This window comes from Neodiprion lecontei, chromosome 4 (genome assembly GCF_021901455.1).
Source record: "Neodiprion lecontei isolate iyNeoLeco1 chromosome 4, iyNeoLeco1.1, whole genome shotgun sequence".
In the NCBI taxonomy this organism is placed as follows: Eukaryota; Metazoa; Arthropoda; class Insecta; order Hymenoptera; family Diprionidae; genus Neodiprion; species Neodiprion lecontei.
This window is the reverse complement of record NC_060263.1, coordinates 20,244,468-20,265,105: the sequence shown is the minus strand read 5'-3', so window position 1 is coordinate 20,265,105 and position 20,638 is coordinate 20,244,468. Positions and strand designations below refer to the sequence as shown.

Genomic DNA, 20,638 nt, shown 5'->3' with positions numbered 1-20,638 from the left:
TGCCTGTACATGTAGATATTCACGTGTCTATGCATGTACCGATGTTCAGAGTTATGTAATGCGCGTGTGGTACGCAACGCGTTTATTGGTCTTTGATGTGCAAACTGGAGATGAATTCTCTCCGCGAAAACGTGCAGCGTGTTCACTCGGATTCGCCAAATTCCGAGATTCTCCCATGAATATATGCGTCTACAAATACATGCGTACTTACACGCACGTAAGGAAAGAAGCACGTAGCGAAAACGGGGCGTTAAATTTTATATTATTATTACAAGAGGTCGACGGCGTGTGTAATATTTGCACAAAATTGAAATTTACGCGAAGAATGAAAAATAGCTTTGAGAATATTTTTATCAACACATTTAAGTATATTCATCCAGATTCTACGTAGTGTATATGGGACTTTCTTTTACAAATCGGACAGATTTGGATAAAAATTGTACCGACACATTTTTGATTTAGCCGAATGTTTTTTTTAAGAGTTCTATATCGAAAAAAAGAGACACGTATTCGAGGAATTCTTTTTTCCACATATTTTTGAAAACAGAGGTGGTCTAAAATTTGAGATACTGGTGATTTTCGGCCTGGAGACTCATTTTTCAAAAATTCATAACTCCGGTTCTATTATAAAATCCTCGAATACGTGTCTACTTTTTTTCGATATAGAACTCGTGAAAAAAAAAAAACATTCAGCTAAATCAAAAATATGTCGGTCAGAAAGGTGTTCGGTTTGGAAAAGAATGTCCAACATGTATAATAACAACTTGCAGGTAAAAACGAGGCCGAGGAAAAAATTTTCAACGAGAATTAATCATCAAACTAACAAGTGGATGAAAGAATTTTGGAATTCTGAAAAGGAAAAAAGAAACAAATAAGTAAGAAAATAATACGAACGAGAGGAAATCGTCCGCGGGGTTATTTCGCGGTGCGTTAAGCGTCACGGCTCCGTACCGTATAAATGTATATATATGTGTACGTATATGATATAACAGTCCTAGGGTGCCTTCACGTCAAAGAAAAGCGACACGATAAATCTCGGGCTTTAGTCTCACCTCCGCATTCTGTCATATAATACGGCTATATCAATTTAAGGAAGATCGAGGGACAGGTATATAATATAGATGCGGAGGTTGTATACCTTTTACGGTGGAAAAGAGAGGCGATATATATATAGAGCTGCCATACGCCTCGTGTCTGTACGGTGGAATTCTCTCCCCCCCCCCCCCCCCCCCCCCCTCCACCCACCCCACACCCCCTAGCCCTTCCGTTTCCCTCTTTTCAGTTTTCGTTTTTCTCCTCTTTATATTGATACGCATTACCTTTCAGGCTGTACGCGTGTATGTATACACAGGTATGTGTGTAATGAAAAAGTAAGAAAAATATGTATTAGAAAACGAAAAGAGGGGCAGAAGGCGAGTGATCGGATCGATATATTATGGAATATGGTATGAGCATGCATACGATGTGAGGAAAAAAAATAAAATGAAAACAAGGATTTCAAATTCCAGAGAGATAATGAAAAAGAGATACAAATAACTGATGAGCAAAAAATAGTCGCACGGAAAATTTAGTACAAGCAAAAGAAGAAAAAAAAAAAAACATGCGGCTTTAGGGCGGTCATCAAAAAGCCCTCGAACTTCCCGTTCTCACGCTGCAGGTTCCAAGTTGACAGAAAAAAAAAGCATATTATCTAATTCGAATTTCGAACTGCAAGTTCAAATTCGTAACGAACGGTTACATGAAAATATGACGATTTTGATCATTCTGAATCACTATAACGGACCCACTTGCATAACGAGTTTTGGAAGTCTGACTTTGGATTCGATTTAGTGACGACGACTCGAAAAACCTCTGTCTACTAGTTTCTACCGAAATCCGAATATTTTTAGACTTTTACTCGTCATATTCAGCGAACCTTTGACTATCAAATATCATAAAAATCGGAATGTTTTTAGTCTTTTTTTCCAACACGTTGAGTACGCCAAATGTAAATTTTGCAAATCTGACTTTAGATTCGTGATAACCGAGCCAAAAAACGTCACGGTACCAATTTTCATTCAAATCCATTCATCGATCCTCAAGATATCATTTTTATTTTATATTTTTGAATTTTGTTATTCAAGTAATTCAAAGAGTACCGAATCGATAAACGCCAAAATCTAATCAGTTTTAAGTTTGGAAAGCCACGTCAATTGAGACGAAAATCATTGAAAAATCCGGCACCTCGTTCTCGAGATATCGTCGAACAGAAAACCTGATTACACACATCCATACATATTACATTCATGCACAAATGGTTACATTTACGATGGTTGGTCGCCCTGGATAAAAACTACTCACGGATTGTAGCACATGCGCATTAAATTTTAGCAGACGACGGACCATGCGGTCGTTAGGAACTCGCTCTGTATATGGGACATTCCACGTCAATTCGACTAGAGTCTGACTCTGACTCACTCTCTCGGATTTGATCCACGTTTTTTACGTTGACGTTCTGGCTTTGAAAATCATTGCAGTTTTTTTCGGATCCCCCCCCCCCCCCCCCCCCCCCCGCCGCTCCCTCCCTGTCCCGTACCGACAGAAGACAGTGAATGCGAGATTTGTGAACATTATGAAAAAAATTAATAAAGTGGGCAGGCAAAACGATAATTTTTTAAACAGTTTTTTCGTAGTCATTTTGATTGTTCTTTACAATTTACAGGGTTCAAGGATTTATTCGCTAATTGCAAGAGCAATCTGGAAGTTTCGATTGAAATGTAAAAAAAAAATATTCAAAATCCAAATAAATAAAAATTATCGTATCGCCTGCCCACTTCAATTACTTTCAGGATCTTCAAATATGTCTCAATCATTGTCAAAATACAATCATTTCAGAAGCTTTGGGTGCGCGGGTCTAAGCAGAGGCAGTGAGAGAAATTTGAAAACAAACATTCGGATGATTTTTACAGTTTTAAGTACAATGTAAAAAGTCACGTACCAAATCCTAGAGCGTGAGGGTCTTACTTAGTTCGAATTCACGTGGAATGCCCTATTTAAATTCGAGGGGAAAGGAAACTTCTCCGACGGCAAAGATGAGGGGATGGTGGATATCGGAGCAAACCGGAAACCATTAAATATCTTTCTTTGGGGTGGTGATCCGTGGTCCCTAATTCACCGAAAACACCCCTGCGTGCAGGGATTCACTCGGGGTGCGATACCCACTGTGCCGTGGCAGTTTGAGCGTGCGGCGATTTACCTGCGAAATGTGTAGTAAAATAAATGGCGCAAGGGTGGGAAGGGCAGGTGGGGGAGGGAGGGGGGCGGGCTTCTAAATTTACTTTCCCTTGGATTAAGCGAAATACCCTTTCAGCTAGTTACAGCTCCGCTTAAGTGCCTCCATTTCCCCCCGTTCCCTTCTCTTTTTTTCACCCCACATCTTCACCCCCCCACCGCCCGTCTATACAAGCGATGTTAGCGTTTCATTCAATTTTTCAGTTAAATACGGGGACGAATTTGTCTTCGGATTTGGCGAGCTTTCGGAATTTATCTAAATACGTACAGTGCATGTGTAGCACAGGTACCGTATAGTGTGTATACGTACTGTATTGGTATGTATCGATTTTTGTTCTGTTTGGTCAGTTTTCTTCGCTCCCTTCCGCCTTATTTTCCCCCATACCTTTGACTCGCTCTCTCTCTCTCTCTTTCTCTCTCTCTCTCTCTCTCTGACTCTGTTTCTCTATCTCCGATAAAGAATAACGAAGTCTCTCCTTTCGCAATTCGATAATTCCCAATCACCCAGCGATCTATCGGCGTAGCGGTCACTTGGGAATTTTGTGAGAATCAGGAGAAATTTTTGGTACATTACTCAGAAAATTGATCTGTAGAACAAAAATCGATCATAATACGGTTGTCTTTTATTTTATTTTTGTCAGCGGAGGTGGGATGAAAAATAATCAATCAATCGTATTGTATACTTGTATCAAAGCGCGAGAAGACTCCACGAAACCAAACGTTCTTTGCCCTACGTTTTTTTATTTTATTTATTTTATTCTGAAAACGTGAAAGCTCAAAATTTGAGCTAGTAGTTTTAGTCGCCGTACCCATATTTCCAGTTGTAATATTTATTGGTGAGTTAATGCTGTAGAAAAAAAAAAAAACTATTACAATCTTTGAGGTCGAAATTCTAGCTCCACGTTTGATCTAAATTTGGAACGAACCTTCGAAGTAGGTATTTGTAATTTTCCATTCTCGAGGTTAGGAGTGTTGAAAAATGAATGAAACTATGAAAACGACTGATTCAAGCTCGATTTCGAACGAGGAAATAAACAAAATGTAAAGAGCTTGGCGTTTGTTTCGATATCATCTAAATTACGAGAGAGAGAGAGTGAATTTGAGCTTTTTTTCGATAAGCTACCACTAGAGAATGGGATACGGCACAGAGTTGAAACAAAGCTTAAAATGCAGGTCAAGCTTTGCGCTGGATGCTGAACCTTTTCCGACAGCTCTGGTAATCCAATAATTTTGATGGGACCTATCAACCGTCTGATTTCAAGCTCGTTTTGCAAAAACCAAAAAACTAAAGAGAGGGGACTCGTATTTAATTAAGATTGTAAAAATCGATATCGAAGTGAAGAAATAAATAATACGCCGCGCGTCTGGTATATAAGTGTAAAATGATTACTGCCTGTCAAGCTGTAAAATTCCTTTCCAATCCGATTTCGCTCATCCCTTGCAGTCTTCGTTTTCTCCTCGTTTTACTCTTCATTTTTTTTTCCCCTACACTTTTGCGCTCGCAATTTCATAACTTCGGCTCACGCCCTTCCGCAACGTAAACGTAAGGTGAGGTGAGGTGAGGTGAGGTAACGTCTTTCATCGTTTTCGCATCGAGCACAAAAGCCACAGCCACTGCCAGTCGATAACCCACAACTTTCGAAAGCTGAGAATCATTTTCTATACACAATCTCATGTGTATCTGGCATATCGTATATTGAATAATATTTACGACAGTCAGTTCCCACTCTCTCTTTCTCTCTATCTCCATTTGCGCGCTAGGATCAGGTTCACCGCGTGATTTAGTAATTTTCTGCATGCAGGATAGATTTAGTAATTCGATTTGAAACTTCACGCGAAGCTCATAATTAAAGCTCAATAGGATGCTCGAAATTCGACCACTCCGATTCTAGATCCAAAAACGAAATGGTATTTATTGCGCGAAACGAAAAATGGTCGAGGAAAAGAAATAATTATACTTCGGTCTTAAATTATCTGTAACGAATCTAAAAATAATAAAAATTCAGAAATCTTTGCAACAATTTGTAGTCAAATAATAAGTGGATGAAAATCAACGTCAGTGTAATTTCTTGCAGTGCTTTTTTTTTACGTACGCAAGAATTACGCCTCTGCGTTCATACCTGTAAAAATTCGAATGGTCGAATGGCCGATAAACTATTCGGTGAACCGGCTGAGCTGAACACACGATTTCCTATATATACGCATATATATATACATAGTAGGATAGCTACTCGACGTGTAAAAACGTGAGAGAATGCGAAAGGAAGAAGTTCGCGAGTTCCGAGATAGTTCGTGAGTGTGGAACAAAAACCGGAGCTTGATCCTTCCTCATCATCCAACCAGAGGCCGAAAATACTAGAGGTTGAAAAAAGAGGGGAAAGGAGAGCAGGGGCAAAGAAATAAAAAAAAAACAAGGGAAATGAGGAAAAAATAAGTTACTAAAATTGGGAAACAAAGAGACCCAACGGAGATAAATTCACCCCCGAAGGCGAGAGACGAGCACTGCGTATATCGGATGTCGGAGAATTGATGATGATTGATCCGTGCGGAGGAAAAGGAAAAGAAAGAGATAGAGAAAGTGAGAAAGAGGGAAATAGAGAAAGAGCGGATCGCTGTCCAGGTTACGCGTGTCTCTCCTACTACTTGACGAAACCCGTTGCACGTCGTTCAACCTTTCCCTCGAGTTTTTTTTCCCGGATTTTCGACCACCCTTGAAATCAACCCCCTCAACCGTCAAGCCGCAAAAAAGTTCAACCCGCAACGATATGCCGGATACGCAGTCTTCATCGAGGGTTTCGGGCGAAACAGCGCGTGTCTGAAAATGAGACCTTATTGATTTTCCTTTTTTTTTTTTTGACGTGGAATTTTTCCCTGCCGATAATAATAACGTGTACAGATAATTTAACTTCTCCATGCAGCCTGGAATTGATCGATACGCGCGCTTAACCACTCTGATCATTTGTTTAATTTTTACGATTGTTGTGTAAGTAAACGGTACTGAAGCAATTCAAATGGGTTGATTCTTTTTCCAACATCACATGGTGTATATAGTTGTAATCATATAAACAAAAGCTTATGGTTATAGATTTTCGACCTGGATTATAGTTTGAAAATAGTGGCGAATGAAACTTTCAACGAAACTTCAGCTTGAAAGATGCGGCGGAATTATTTGGAAAAAATGATTTGCATTTGGACAATTTCAACCGAAAGAAACAACAGGAATATTGTTAATCAAATAGATTAAGTCTGAATTGAGTTTAAGAAAGAAACGAATAAATATTTTAGTTGATTGGTACCTGGAATGTTTAAGTTTCTTTAAAAAAAAAAAATTAGTTTCACGGTTTCTCCTTAATTCGGAATCGTGTTGAACAGTTTGAAATATTTTTGGGATTTTCTCATCGGTATTTGCTATGTTTGACAATTCTTTTCGTTCCTTTCATTCATCAAGTTATAATTATTCTAACTATTCTCGCTTTGACTTTTCATAGCGCAGTATATTTGACAAACAATGGAATCGCCAAAATTGTCCAAACGAAAATTTATATCAACCCAACGTTTTTTTAGAATATACAAGCAAAAACAAATCTGTCAAAAATCCAGGAAAAGAAAAGTCAAAAACGAAAAAAGAAAAGAAATCTTATGGCAAACAGATCAGGGACGTTATCGCAGCTTACACCTTGATATTGAATACACATGTGTATGTGTGTGAATAAAATATAAGTTTGAAAATCGATCAGAAACTTTTTCATACACCGACTAATTTCACCTGCTTGTTCAAAACTTTGGAACGTAGCTAAAGCTGCGTTTCATATTGTAACTTTTTTCCACCATTCTATAATAGATGTATACATAAAATCATGATTTATAAAAAAGAGAAAAAATTATGTAAAAGACTGAACTTTGACAAAGGTTAAATATACATAGAGATGAAGAACTTTTTGACTTTTACTGCAAGTATGATGAAAGAAATCTTTTCGTTTTCTTCGTTGAACAAAAGAGAAATCGCAGATAATCAAAAATCTGTTTCATCAATTAGCGATACCTTATTCATTTTAACCGAAGAAAGCCTTCTCTGGTCATGTTTGCTAAATGAAACATACATTTTCCAAACTGCGTGCGCAAAATGCCCTATTCCCACGCTGTGAAAAATTGTGCGCAAAGTAGTTACTCCGCATACTGGCGAGCGAAATTAATTGTTTTACGTTTAATATCAAGGCGCCTGTCACTGAGAACGAGACAGCTTAAAAAATTATTTCTCATTTCATAATAAAAGAAAAACCCAATATAATATGAATATAAAAAGCGTTACATCAACATATGAATAATGGCAATTGTTAAATATTTTTTGTATTACAAACATTCATAGACGAAAAAAAAAAATTAAACAAAGATTATTCCAAGTGTGAAAACTTTTGGTTTTGAGATGATTCTGAACATTTCTATTTTTCGAACGATTCCTTGCATCTTTAATTTTCTTATAATTCTCAAGTTTTTTTTTTTTTTTTTCTCTTTTTTTCTGCATTGCTCTTAGAATTTTCACGAGTACCTTCTTTCATCGCTTCCTTCGGGCGAATAAATACATTTGTGAAAAAATCACCCGCTCTGCGCACTTGTTGCGCAACGTATTATTTCCCGTCAGGGTGCAGTGGTTAATTGTTCGCAAAGAGTTGTTACAGGGAAACCACTAGAACGTTAGTTGGTACAACGACACTTCTCGTTAGCAACGAATTACGTGACGTCAGATTCGGTAAATAAACGTCCCAGAACACCCTTGAACTCGGAACTGAGGTGTGAGACTGGCTCAACTCACCCCTTCAAAAGGGCGAGGCGAGTAGAGGGGGTGGGAGGGGGAGGGGGTGGAGGCAGCTTGCGTGCTTCCCTCGCTCTAGCAAACCGTTCGAGATTCAATTACCGGCTGCTCAAGGGCTGCCAGGGTTAGTCTGCACCCCGTCTCAACCCTTCAAGACGCCCCGCGATCGGTCCGACGAAAGCTGCACCGTAATCCCGACAGCTGAATGCGGAATAACTTTCGCGCCAATTCATTTCACACGCCCCAGTTTCTGCATTTTAAGCTCGAGGAATTCCGCCGATGCTTCGGGGGAAAAAAAAGAAAAAAAAAAAAACTATCAAATTGCAAATTCGAAAATTTCATTTTGCGGAAATGAATAAAAGCGGCTGTTAAAATCTACGGCTTTCGATGGATTCACATTTCGTGTATGGTTTTGGGATCATGTGCATATTTTTCTTTTCAAAATTTTTCAAAATTTTTTTCTCAAATATTGAAATTTAATCTACGCACCGCGACCACCGATATGTGAATTATTTTTTAATCCAAATACCGTTGCAGAGTTCATTATGATTCGAGTCAAAATTATTTCACATTCAATCCATCCTAGGTTCGATCTTATCGGAGTTCAAGTTGTTATTCCATTGAATTGCAATCTTGTTCACAATCAGTAATAAATATAATCTGTCAAATTTGAGTAACAACGAAAAAGAAAAAAAAAAAAATAACATCTCGGTAATAATTGATCTCGAATTCATAGCCGAATCAATTAGAATTCTGTTTTTTTTTTCTTTTTTTCATCGAAAAATTATCGCGGTGCGAATTGTTCTTGAATTCAAACCTATCGCAACAACTCTTAGATAAAAAAAACTTTTCAAGTTCATAAAATATAAAACCAAGTGACCATTACCCCTCGCTGCGATACGCGCCGCAGTTTCATTTATCTTTCAATTAAATCTCCTTAAATTTAGGTGATCGAGAAGACCGAATAACAGTTAAAACCGCAATTGCATTGAAGGCTGTTTGAATTTGATTCGTTCCATCAATCGAATCGAGTCCCATACCACAAAAGAAGGATATAATATTTCCGTTCGCGTTAAAAAAGTATAGTCCGAAAAGAGGAAGATAATCGAAGAATTTGATCCCCCCGTCTCTCGTTTCCCTCTACATCGAATACACCAACTTTTCGAGTATCCCATTCCCTTTCGGGGATCCGACATCTTCTTTTTCCTTCCTTTTCATCTTTATTACCGTTACTCCGACCCCGGGGGAATCAAGTCGCAGAACGGGGGGGGGGGGGGGGGAGGAGGGGGGATGAGCCATCGGAATCCCACTTATCAAGGAGGGGTGAGGGGGGTGAGGTGAAGGGGATGACGAGTGAGCGAGGGAGGCTCGAGTTAATTGGGATTACGAACGCGTTTACCACGTGCCTCGAACTCGCGAGGCTAAGACCCATTACCTGGGGAGGAGGTCAGCCAGGTGTAGCTGGGTGTTCGGTGACGAAGCTTTACCCCGATGTCCTCCTCCGGGTTGGCAAACTCATAAAGTCCTGGGCGTCGGAATCGCGACCCGGCTCAACTCAGCTTAACGAAGACCAGAACTAGCGATGATTGAGCGTAGCTACGGAGCTGAAACGGGTCACGTAGACCGTCGATGAATTATGATTTACCTTCTAAAAGTTAATACGTGTATTACGTGTATCATGTGATGTCTTACTTCTTGCCTCGGCTAATAAAATCTAACTCTTCTTATTAACCGGAAAATCACTACTCGTGGATTTTACTGTATCAGGGTATGCGTTACTTTTTTAATTGCATTAGTGTTTTCATTAAAACATTAAATTTCATGTTTCAGTGGAAATTATTTCCATTAAATCATTTAATTTAATGTTGCAATGAAAATTATTTCCATTATGAATTGAAAAAGTAATTGTTGACGCATTACTTTTTCATTAAAAAATTTGCAACCCTGTACTGTATCAAAGCTTTTGCCCGCATTTTTTATCGTCATTATTACTTTGCCCCTGACAAATACATTAATTATTTTTTAGTTCATATCTGGTGCGGATTTCAATATCACAGCTCAAAGTTTTTACTTCGAATGAAATGAAACTTTCTTTCAACCTTTCACTCAGCTTTATATTAGTCATTTTAACTACACCTCTAACTGATATATATTTTTTTTTTTTTGCCACTGCTTATGTCTTGCAGATTTCAAAATTTAAGCTCAAAGTGACGAGTCTAAATAAAATGTGACATTTTCTAAGCTTTCATTGGTCACAGAAAGCTTCTACGAAACTTTGTATTATAAGTATGTTTTATAATACAGTATTATATGTATTATAATATAAATTTTTTTACTGCTTACGTCGTGCAAATTTTTACGATTACAACTTAGTTTTTGATTCAAATGAAACAAAGAATTTCTCAGGGTTTTACTAGCTACAAAAAGCTCAAGGTATAATCGAGGTTTACAACAAGAATGACACAAGTTGACAGAAACGTCGCGTGCGTGTAGATTATTTGCTGAATTTCGATGGCCAATAGTAGGTCATCAGCTTTTCGGTTTCAACTGCTGCCCTTTTTCAGTAGAGTTTGAGCCACTTTTATATCGATTCATATATATATGTATAAGTTAGGGGAAAGAACGAAAGAGTAAGAGAAGGAAGGAAGAAAGGAAGGAAGGAAGGGGAAAACGACTCCTACCTCCGTCAGTACGCGTAAAAAGTTTTCCAAATGACGCTACTTTGGCCATAAATCGGGCATTCAAGTTGCCTGCAACGTTACACGGTTTCGCCTGAGCTGCAGGACGTTGAGCCACAATCGCGTACTGGCCAAGAAATCTTCTCTCTTATAGTTAGCCGCTCGTCCGAGTTGCAGAAAAGGTGGTAATCTGACGTTATCTGACAAATGACGCCACCTATCTCGACTTTCCGGCTTTCGAGCTTTTTGTGCCAACATCAATTCTCAATTTTGTTGCCACTCCAATTTTTTTTCCGCAAAAACTCCGACGACGGGATTACACTCGTTTCGAAAAGTACTGAAATACTAAACGCGAAGCATGGATAGTGCTACTCGAACCTAATTCCAGTTGGGAAAATTTCAATATGCGATCGACTCGAGAAAAATTACAAATCACATTTACATTTTGTAATTTAAGAGCGAAACAAAATAAAAATTATACTTTTGTATTTCGCGGTCAGGATAATGAGAATTACAAATTAAACCTGCATTTTCCAATTACAATTCTATTCTGAAAGAAGATGAAATATATTACAAATTTACGTTTGTAAATTGCAAATTGGATAGGATAAAGTACATAACTATCTATGTACCTTAATGAGTCTGAAAGAAACTGTATTTCATGCCTTTCTGATTTCAGAATTAAAAATGCGATTTGTGTTTCATCACGCGTCCGATTACAAATCACCAGTGAAATTTTGGTTCGACAAAATTGGCCGAATTATAAATCGTATCACGTATAATTTGTGATTTGTAATTTATTGCAAACAACTTATTATCGCTCGATTCTTAATCGCGGTAGCCGATCTCGCCGATGTCAAGGTTTCTCGACTAGATTAATGGGGTTGTAGTTCTGTATAACGATGGTGCAGAAGCTTCGTCTCGCCTTACATCACATCGCGGCTAATGTAAGCAACCGTCCAACTACAACCTGCATTTGTATTCCCGATTTGCCTTGCAGACGAGTCTCACCTGTGTAATTAAGCCAGCTGTTTACAAAGCGACAGCCAGCTAACGTTCCCGTATACCTGCACCTCACGACCAGCAATGCGCACCCCTGATTTCGACACCACCCCCCAGCACCCGACGGCTCATCTACTCCTGTAGAATCTTCCCCCTGCAACCAAACCCAATAAGCGGTTCCACGTTATATGTGGGGGTGGGTTTACCCTTATACGCGTTTCTCAAAGCAATTCCACTCTCGCCTAGATACAGACTATGATAAACTCATCTAACAGCTCGGCGCAAAGTGATCTCAAATTCTAATTTTCCATGTTTCAATCATGTTCCAGAGTTTGAAGGGTAGGTAATTCGGACCGTGTCTAGTTCTAATCGAGGGACAGCAAATCTCGATCATTAAATCGTTGTTCTATCCGCAAAGTTGAAAATTGCAGACAGTCCCCGATTAAAACACGTTACTGGTTGATTTTTATTTTTGCTAACAAAAAAGTAGGACCATTATTACACTTCGTTTCCGCGTTCCGAGCGCATAAGGGTGCGATTCTGGCAGCGAGTGGGACCGATTAAAGTGCAGTAAATCTTCGCGCATTGCAGTTAAATGATCCGAGGTGAGAAGGTCGTAGGTCGTTTCATGGCTCATCAAACCGAGGCCAAGTTCTGATCGTATCAATATCGGCCCATACGCTCGGCACCGTCTTTCCTGAAACTAAGCACCGCCGTAAGGAGTTATCCTCGCATTCTCGACGCGATCTATAGCTAATGAAACTGCGGAGAGATTCGGAGCGAGAAAATATCCATGCCCGAGAAGAGTGGGAGAGAGAGAAACTTTATCGCATCGTCGGGATCCTTCTTCTCCTCATATCGGAGATCCTCCTTATACTCAACCTCGAAATGCATTTATTCAGGATGTCACGCTTTTATTATTTTTCCATTCTAGCGGTTAACTTTTCCGTATAGCGTTCCGCAGTCTTCCAACGACCGCGAAAGTTTCCAATATGATCTAACATCGCGAACTGAAATCGTAAACAAAAAAGCTTCTGCTCAGCGCTGTCTAAGTGATCTGTTAAGGCGATGTCGCGTGGCTCGCATGTTTGGATTATTTCCCCAGCGTTTTGATAAAGTGCATTTTAAAATTACGGGTGATAACATTTCGACAGATATTTCAAAGCTCAGAAGGCGACACAAGCTCTTTGAGAGTCTTCCAAAAACTGTATAAGCACATTTGAAGTTCCCCAATGAGCTGTTTCGTTATTTATACACTGTTAAAAATGATTATGAATTTACCACAAATTTACTGTACAAAAGAGTTGGCAATTTACAAAATAAGTTTGTAAATTACAAATTCGTTACAGCGGCGTATTTGTCTTAAATTCACAATGAAAATTTTTGACGTCACTATAATTTATAGGGAAAACACAAAAAAATAATTTGCATTCACTAAATTGTGCGATAAATTTATTGTGTTTGTCAATTGAATAAACTAAATAAAAATTGCAATTGCAAGATTCCATTTCATCCTTGTGACTATAACAGTTTTCTCTGTACCAAAAACGGAACCTCACCTTGAAATCTGAAGTCGGCTGTTAGAACCAGAGTCCTTTTCCCGTTCTCTTGCCTCTCCTGCTCGATTCCGTCTCCTTTAAGCAGTGAACCCGCGTATCTCAGCCTGCGACAAGCTCATCTCTTCGGTGCGTGTAAGGTGTAATTGCAGGGCTCCGAGTCTCCTGGGGGCCGAGAACGATCTGAGTAGAATTGGAAGAAATTAAGCAATTCGAGAGTGCCGGATCCAGCGACTTCTCGGGTCACTTCTGATCCCAACGATGCGAATGTACTTCCATCCGCCTGCAGGAAAGTAGCCGCGATGGATGCTTACAGCTCTGCAAGCTCGTTCCAGTTGAGCCCTCAGCTACTCTCTCCGATTCTCTGCGTGTGTTGTACCCTAAGGATTTTTTCCCCGTGATACAAACCGGCATCGTGCCGCATGACGGTAATTTTCGATGTTTCCCTCGGAACCACCTGAAACAGAGTCTCACATAGCGAGTTAGACGAAAGCTTTGCTTGATAGAAGATTGGCTTTTAAAGTTCGTTGAGTATTTTTGAAAACCGAAAATGGAAATAGATTAAAAAAGTTGCTGAAACTTGTCTCTGTGAAAATGGTCCGGAGAGGACTGTCCAATTTTCATTGAAATCAGCTCAGTTTTCCGTATGAAATTTGTGGTACAAAACCTTGTTACGACCTTCGATGTGATCTAATATTTTGTGAAAATTCATAGAAATGTGTTTCGATGATAGTAAGTTGTACTCACACCAAAGTTCGAGAACCGTCCTCACGAATGTATAGGTTAAAAATTTCTCTAAAACACTCGCAATGATGTATATATCAGTTTCTGAAACTACGTGAAAAACAATTTTGTGATTGATTTTAAAATCTTGTCTCAATCCAACGTTTTCGACGATGAAAAATTGGCAAAAATTGGCAAATGTGATGATTAATATAGAGCAATTTTCATGGTCATAACGGAAATCAAAAATCAGGCAGTGTCTTATCGAAACCAAGTTATAGTCTATAAATGTCAAGACCGCACTTGTTTTTACAATGGAAAGGACCTGGAGAGCCTGAAAACAGTGAGAAGGTATCAGAGCTTGCCAAATCCGAGTTCCTCCTGGAAGGACCGAAAAGCCTAAAAGACCCTCGGTTCGGTTGGCCCCTTTTCACCGATTTCTTCATAAAATTCAATCGGAATAGAAGAGGCGCATTTCACTCTGGCCGTCTCTTGTTCGGCAAGAGTGTGCGACCGACGGTCTTTTTCTCGCAGAGTATATAGCAGCGGCAGCAGCAGCAGCAGCAGCAGTAGAGCAGACTTCAATAAATTGAATCCGGTACTTTATACCGAGCAAGTGGAACATCGCGGTAACGAGATGAAACTTGGAAACCCAGCCGGATCAACTTCCACAGAGCGGACAGTACGAGCCAGGCATTTCCCTCAGACATTATCATCCCAGTCGGAGATGACGTCTAGGCATTTCCCCTCCCCCAAAATCCAGGTTCATCCACCTCGATAGCTCTGTCTTTGTTGGAAGGTGAACAAAACGAAAAATCCTCGTTAGTTGGTCGGCTAACGAAACGTCAGTTTTTAAAACGATAATGGACAATTTTTTTCACAAGCTTTGTCGCTCAGCAGTGCCGAGAGCACGATGCAGCTTCTCTGTCGAGTCCAACTCCACGGGCTTGGAATCGTTTCATCAAATCAGAGCTGGCGCCGATCTACCTCCACCACTCCAACACCACGGGCTCCAAAGCATACGTGGTACTCTTTTACCTGCATATTTAATACCACTCTGAGGTCGTTCCTAGTTACTGCACAGGCTCTGCTTCCAGCTCGTTGACTCTACGCCATTGTGTGTCGGAGGTAACGTTGACTTCCCCCGCGTCCTCCTCGCCCCTTTTTGTGCTTACGCCACTTCTGTCTTCTCGTCTGCATCCCTTTCAGTCCGTTCCTCGCGGTTCCCTCGAGTATCTGCTAGACTCGGATTTCGCCAATGCAAAAGTGTCGCTTTCCAGTGACTGAAAACACTTTTGGTAAAGGCTTGAAGTCGAGTCAAACTTTACCAATTGATTATTTCGAAAATGATTTTCAATTTGCCAGGATCCTGACTTGAACTGCATTTATGCATGTGATCGACGGAATACCTTGTTCCTCAATTCCAACTAAGAATTCAATCTGAAGCTTACCAATTAGTGTGTTTAATCCACATCGTTGAGTCGAAACTTGAACTGAATCAGAACTTGTACCGAACGTCGAAATTCGATTCTGCTTCCGATCCAGCTTCTCAGACATGCTCTTCTCATCTCCTTTTCCAATCAAGGTTTTAACTGGATCTTAAGTACCTGAAGCACATACAAGGGCTGTTTATGAAAAGTCAATCATGATCAGAGGGTAAATTTATAAACTTTCCGAGGCATCAAAGGGCTCATCCATTCAATTTTCGAAGTGAAATATCGGGGAAACGAGCTTCTGCAAGCACTGTAGAGCTTTCAATTAATAACTCTTCTAATCTCTGGCAGAATTTACCGCCAATGAAGGGTATAACGAACACTTGTAACGCATGCTGTCCAATTGCGATATTAATAAATCAATAAAATTCGATATCTAGTTTGCTGTATTCTCCTGACTGATTCCTATTTTCAACTGTGTGATAAAAAAAAAAAAAAAAAAAAACATATCGGTCGTGATGGATTTCTCTCCACATTCCACGAGCGTTTAGTACTTATTGCCATTCCCGTTTGATGATCTTCGCTAATTTTCTTCACCGCGTCACGAAACCTCACCTAAAACACGTATATACAGCCAACCTTAGTCCGGTTCCTACGACAGCTTTACAAACAAAAATTTTTTATCACACCGAGGCGTTTTGCTTTTTCAGCTTTTACTTTGTCATTGCTTTATTTATTTTTGTTATGGTTCGGCGAAGCACGAGGGGCGCAATCTATTCATTACACATCATTTTATGCCGCACCAGGTGTCACCGCGCTTTTTTCCCCCAAAGCTTTCGCACGACACAGTAAAGCCACGTGTTTATCCACCGCCTCTCTCATCAATTTGGCCACTCATTTATCCCTTTCGCCCTTCTTTTTTATTCCTCTCTTCATCTCTTTTAATCCCACCGTTTCGCTCGCTGTAAATTCAATTTTTATACCTACTGCAAACCGTTTAATGCGCTAGATTGGGGAAATTTTTGACGCACGGTTTATATCCTCGCACCACCTGCAGGTATACGATCCGTGTTATGTCACTTCACGCGTGATCGTGTGAACATAACAAATGAAACGGGCATGTTTTAATTATTCGAATATTTAATGAATCCAGTTTTTTTTCACCATCATTCGTTACACGTAGCTTGAACGAATACATTTACAAACTTCAATTACTCACTGTATAATTAAAAACATCATCAGTTTTTGTCACCGTTCAAATTACGCTGTTCGAATTGCTATCACCGCATTTTAGAATCAATAATTTTTCAAACGATTCTCTACGTTTTATTCCTTTGGGATTTTGCCAGATTGCCGAGGAGTAGAAGAAAAAAAAAAAAAAAAATGGAAATTTTACAGTTTTTTAAAATCTCCATAAATAGCGAACGGATTTCGTGTCATTGTTTGTTATGTGCAATAAAATTTGACCGAGCAGCGCTAATATGTTTTAGCTAGTTTTCTGATACTTTATCTCTTGTCTAGATATTAAATAGATTAGTTTGTTCGCACAAAAAATTTTTGTATTTATTATAACTCGGTACAGAAATCCACTTCTAAAATAAACGATGAAACTGAAACGAGGAAAGTTGACAGAGTTTGTACTCGTCGTGAGACCTTCGTACATACATGTATAAATATATACATATATATATATATATATAATCCCGAGGGCGCGAAGCCATGGATGGACGAAATGATTACATACACCGTATTACCGAGTCGTTGCTAAGGAATCGGAGTGGGTGAAAAAAAAAGTGACGAGGCAATCACGCGGAGAGATATTGCCGGACCGTTTTCCCTTCTCGAAAACTGAGTGTTTATTTTCTTTATTTACCGACATGACAACAATTTAATCAGGATTGCGGTAAAGTTCGGGAAATATTGTTAAATTGGATTTTATCATATTATACGGGGACATGAATCGAGGAAATTCGAGCTTCAATTTGATGGGGGAGTTTTCAGCTTGGATGAAGGAATTCACCTCTGGCACAAAACGTTGTTGTTGCTGCACTTCTACCAACATTGAATCGAAATGACCTACAACCGTTCAAATTTATTCAATCCCGTCACGGCGTTCGCTGGTATCGACTCGAATACAGACAATTGTATACATCGTTGAGCTTTTCTCGTATTGAATGCTTCCAAACAGAGGAAAGTATACTCGACAACTTTTACCAAGCAGCCACTGAGCCGATTTATTGTTCAAAAGAGCAACGTCGTTCCAAAAAACTAACCCAACAATGAGACCTCCAATTTTTATAAAGAAAAGGCAAATGGATAGCGTGGTTTCAACAATTGTCAAACGATTTAAGGAATAATTAGAAACCACATTTAATTCTAGGGATTATTTTCAACTGCGATAGCTTTAGCGGAGCAGCGTAGGCAACCTTAAAGAAATATCTTCCGATCTGACAATGAAGAGATTAGAGTCCTTTCAAAGTGAAAAAAGCTAAATTATTTTCTTGTTAAAAAATATTCTTGCTTAGGCCGGAATACGAAGAACATCGGAAAATCTCTGACCAAATCTTAAGACTTATAACAAAATCTCCATAAATTTTCTGTGAAATCGTAACATAATTTTTTCTCTACCAAAAATGTCCATGCTACAAAGTGAAAGAATAAAATATAATATCGATTCCTATACTAAACGAGTTTCAATACCGCCAAACATTACTCTTGAAAATAAGGAATATGAAGGATTATATCGAACCCATAAAAAAATTTAAAGAATTATTGTCGTGCCATCTGAATAAAACGTCTAAAGAATCGTTTTCGCGCCATCTAAAGAAACACTCGTCTGGTATGTTGGCGACGCTGCAACGGAATTAAGCTAGCCGCGTGTACCCGCCATGCACCGTGTACAATACGTGCAGTCAGAGATATTCGGGCAGACGCAACAGCGGAAACAACGTTTCGTCCAATTTTCAATTAAACGTAGGCACCGGCAGCCACCGTAGAGAATTCAGGTCAGCCCCCTTGGCCGCGGAGATTTCGGTATTCCTCTACGGTTTGGCTTATCATCATCCCTCTGATCCGTTCAATTATGCGTTTCCCCTGCAGCCGTAAGTGGGTTTTTTTCCTCCATCTCTTTCGCGTTCTCTTCTCGCGGGCTTCTGCAAATGCGACAGTCGATTCATCCCGCCGCTGACACCATCTTTTTATTTTTATGGGAGTATAAATGGGGTAGTTAATGTCAACCTAACCTACACCCTCTTTGATTTACCTACCGACTGATTGTGTTATTCTACCCGCTGTAAGAAATGTTTTTGAATTATCGTAGCTTTTTTGCACCCTCCGTTTCTATCGCTACCGACTTTTCATTTTTTGGTATACAAATTTTTCAAACGATCGCATTTCAAAATTAAAGGGTTGTACGGGAAGAATGCGTACCGCAAAACCGTTTGCTTTTTAGCCTACCAATGTGAATCAATTTTTACAATATTTTTTACACATCTGGAATAGAGGGTTACAATCAAAGTAAATAGAGAATCTCTCGTTTTACCGAAAAGAAATGTCATTTTTCAAGATTTTCATATTTTTATATGAACTTCCGTGACTGAACCGGAAACTTTTGATATTTCGCTCTGATGAACTAAACACCTCCGGTCTATAAATCTTCCACAACGGGTCATTAGCAATAATTATATAATAACATCGTTTGTATAAGAACAAAGACATGTCAAAATCTGTTAAAGATTTTTAATCATACGATAATTTAACCATGCGATGAAAAAGTAACCAATGTTTCAGGGGTGTAAGAAACTAGTTAAAAAGTGGGACGGGTTTCATTTGCACGCTGAAATTCGTTGTACGGATAATGAAGCAAGCATTCGTTTCATCTCTTTGTTCTTCCCAGCGTTCAACGTTGTTTTCCTCCGCCGTTATCTTCTCCCTCTCTTTTTTTTTTTGGCTCCATTACTCGGTTTACTTCCCCATCAAGTATCTGTTTACGTGAAAATTAATACCCTTCCAAGCCAAGAGGTTTTAAGTGACGTGGAAAATGATTGGTTTGGATACCTTCAAGCTTAGAAGCGAAATTCAAAGCTGTATATTACTTTTGTAGGTAGATACCTTGTATATTATAACGTCGGGTGCTTTTCAGCCGCGGTATTAGAAGCGGTGGCAAACGGCTGCTGGCCTCCAGAAACTCAAGTGGCTTCAACATCAAGGCACGTGCAGTTCTGTAATAACGTTTCAAGTACCATCATGATTATCAGTATAATAACAATGAAAATAACAAATTATCATACGGAGATTCGGAACTCAAGCATAGAAATTCTACTGCCGTGTTTATTTAACCTTTTACTGTATATCAACGATGTCTCAATGTATAAACCATATAAACAATGATGTGTTGGACAAAAGTGTCAAATTTCATAATTCGCGTCAGTGAAAAACGAAAGCAACATTCAGCACACGAAAGATTCTGCAGAGAATACTCTTCAAACTCTGTCGTTATAAATATCACATGGTAATAATAAAAAGTAAATAAATTAATGAAAAGAAAAAATCACCCCAATGTTAAAAATTTCTTTGGGAACGTATTTTTTAAGCTAAAGGTTATATCTACAGCTTCAAGGTGGGCATAAAAGCAGTGACGTGCAGGCTAGAAGGGAGATTGACTTTTCAAAGAAAGGAATTCAAGCTCTCGTATCTGCACAAGGGGTTCTAAATCACGGAAAGGCGGATCGCTTCTATACACTAGGTTTTTTCTTTTATTTTTCAAATCGTTTTTTCTCCCTCAATTTTCTTGGTGAGGTTATCTTGATATCATTATTATTCTCATTATTATTACTATCATCATCATTATTATTATTATTATTATTAATCTTACGATCGTGATTGTTATTATCGTACTATTGTCGAAAGCTCTGATGGTATTTCGGCTTCATAGGGTCCCATATTTCTGTAACTGTTTTTTACTCGACTTTGAATAACATACAATTGTACAATAATAATGTTGAAAACGAACTAACAAGAATCGTTATTGCTATCTTATTATTATACACACTTGCATAAGACTTTTCGTTTTATCAATTAAAATTAATCAAAAAAAAACTTTTCCGTAAACGAGAAGGTGGCGAAAATTTGAAGATCCGTTATATGTTGCGTCGTTAAAAAATTTCT

The 20,638-nt window shown here is 39.0% G+C and overlaps 1 protein-coding gene and 1 long non-coding RNA gene across 3 annotated transcripts in view; one reads left to right on the top strand and one right to left on the bottom strand.

The window, feature by feature from the left end:
* Positions 1–20,638, top strand: part of LOC107221592 (lachesin) — a 106,140-nt gene that overhangs the window by 16,131 nt on the left and 69,371 nt on the right. The window lies entirely within an intron of this gene.
* Positions 1–20,638, bottom strand: part of LOC124293977 — a 97,633-nt gene that overhangs the window by 16,129 nt on the left and 60,866 nt on the right. The window contains exons 2-5 of the long non-coding RNA XR_006903841.1: positions 19,583–19,692; positions 15,491–15,646; positions 13,320–15,361; positions 9,516–9,684 (exon numbers count right to left, since the gene is read on the bottom strand). This is a non-coding gene — a long non-coding RNA (uncharacterized LOC124293977). The remainder of the gene's footprint in view (positions 1–9,515; positions 9,685–13,319; positions 15,362–15,490; positions 15,647–19,582; positions 19,693–20,638) is intronic.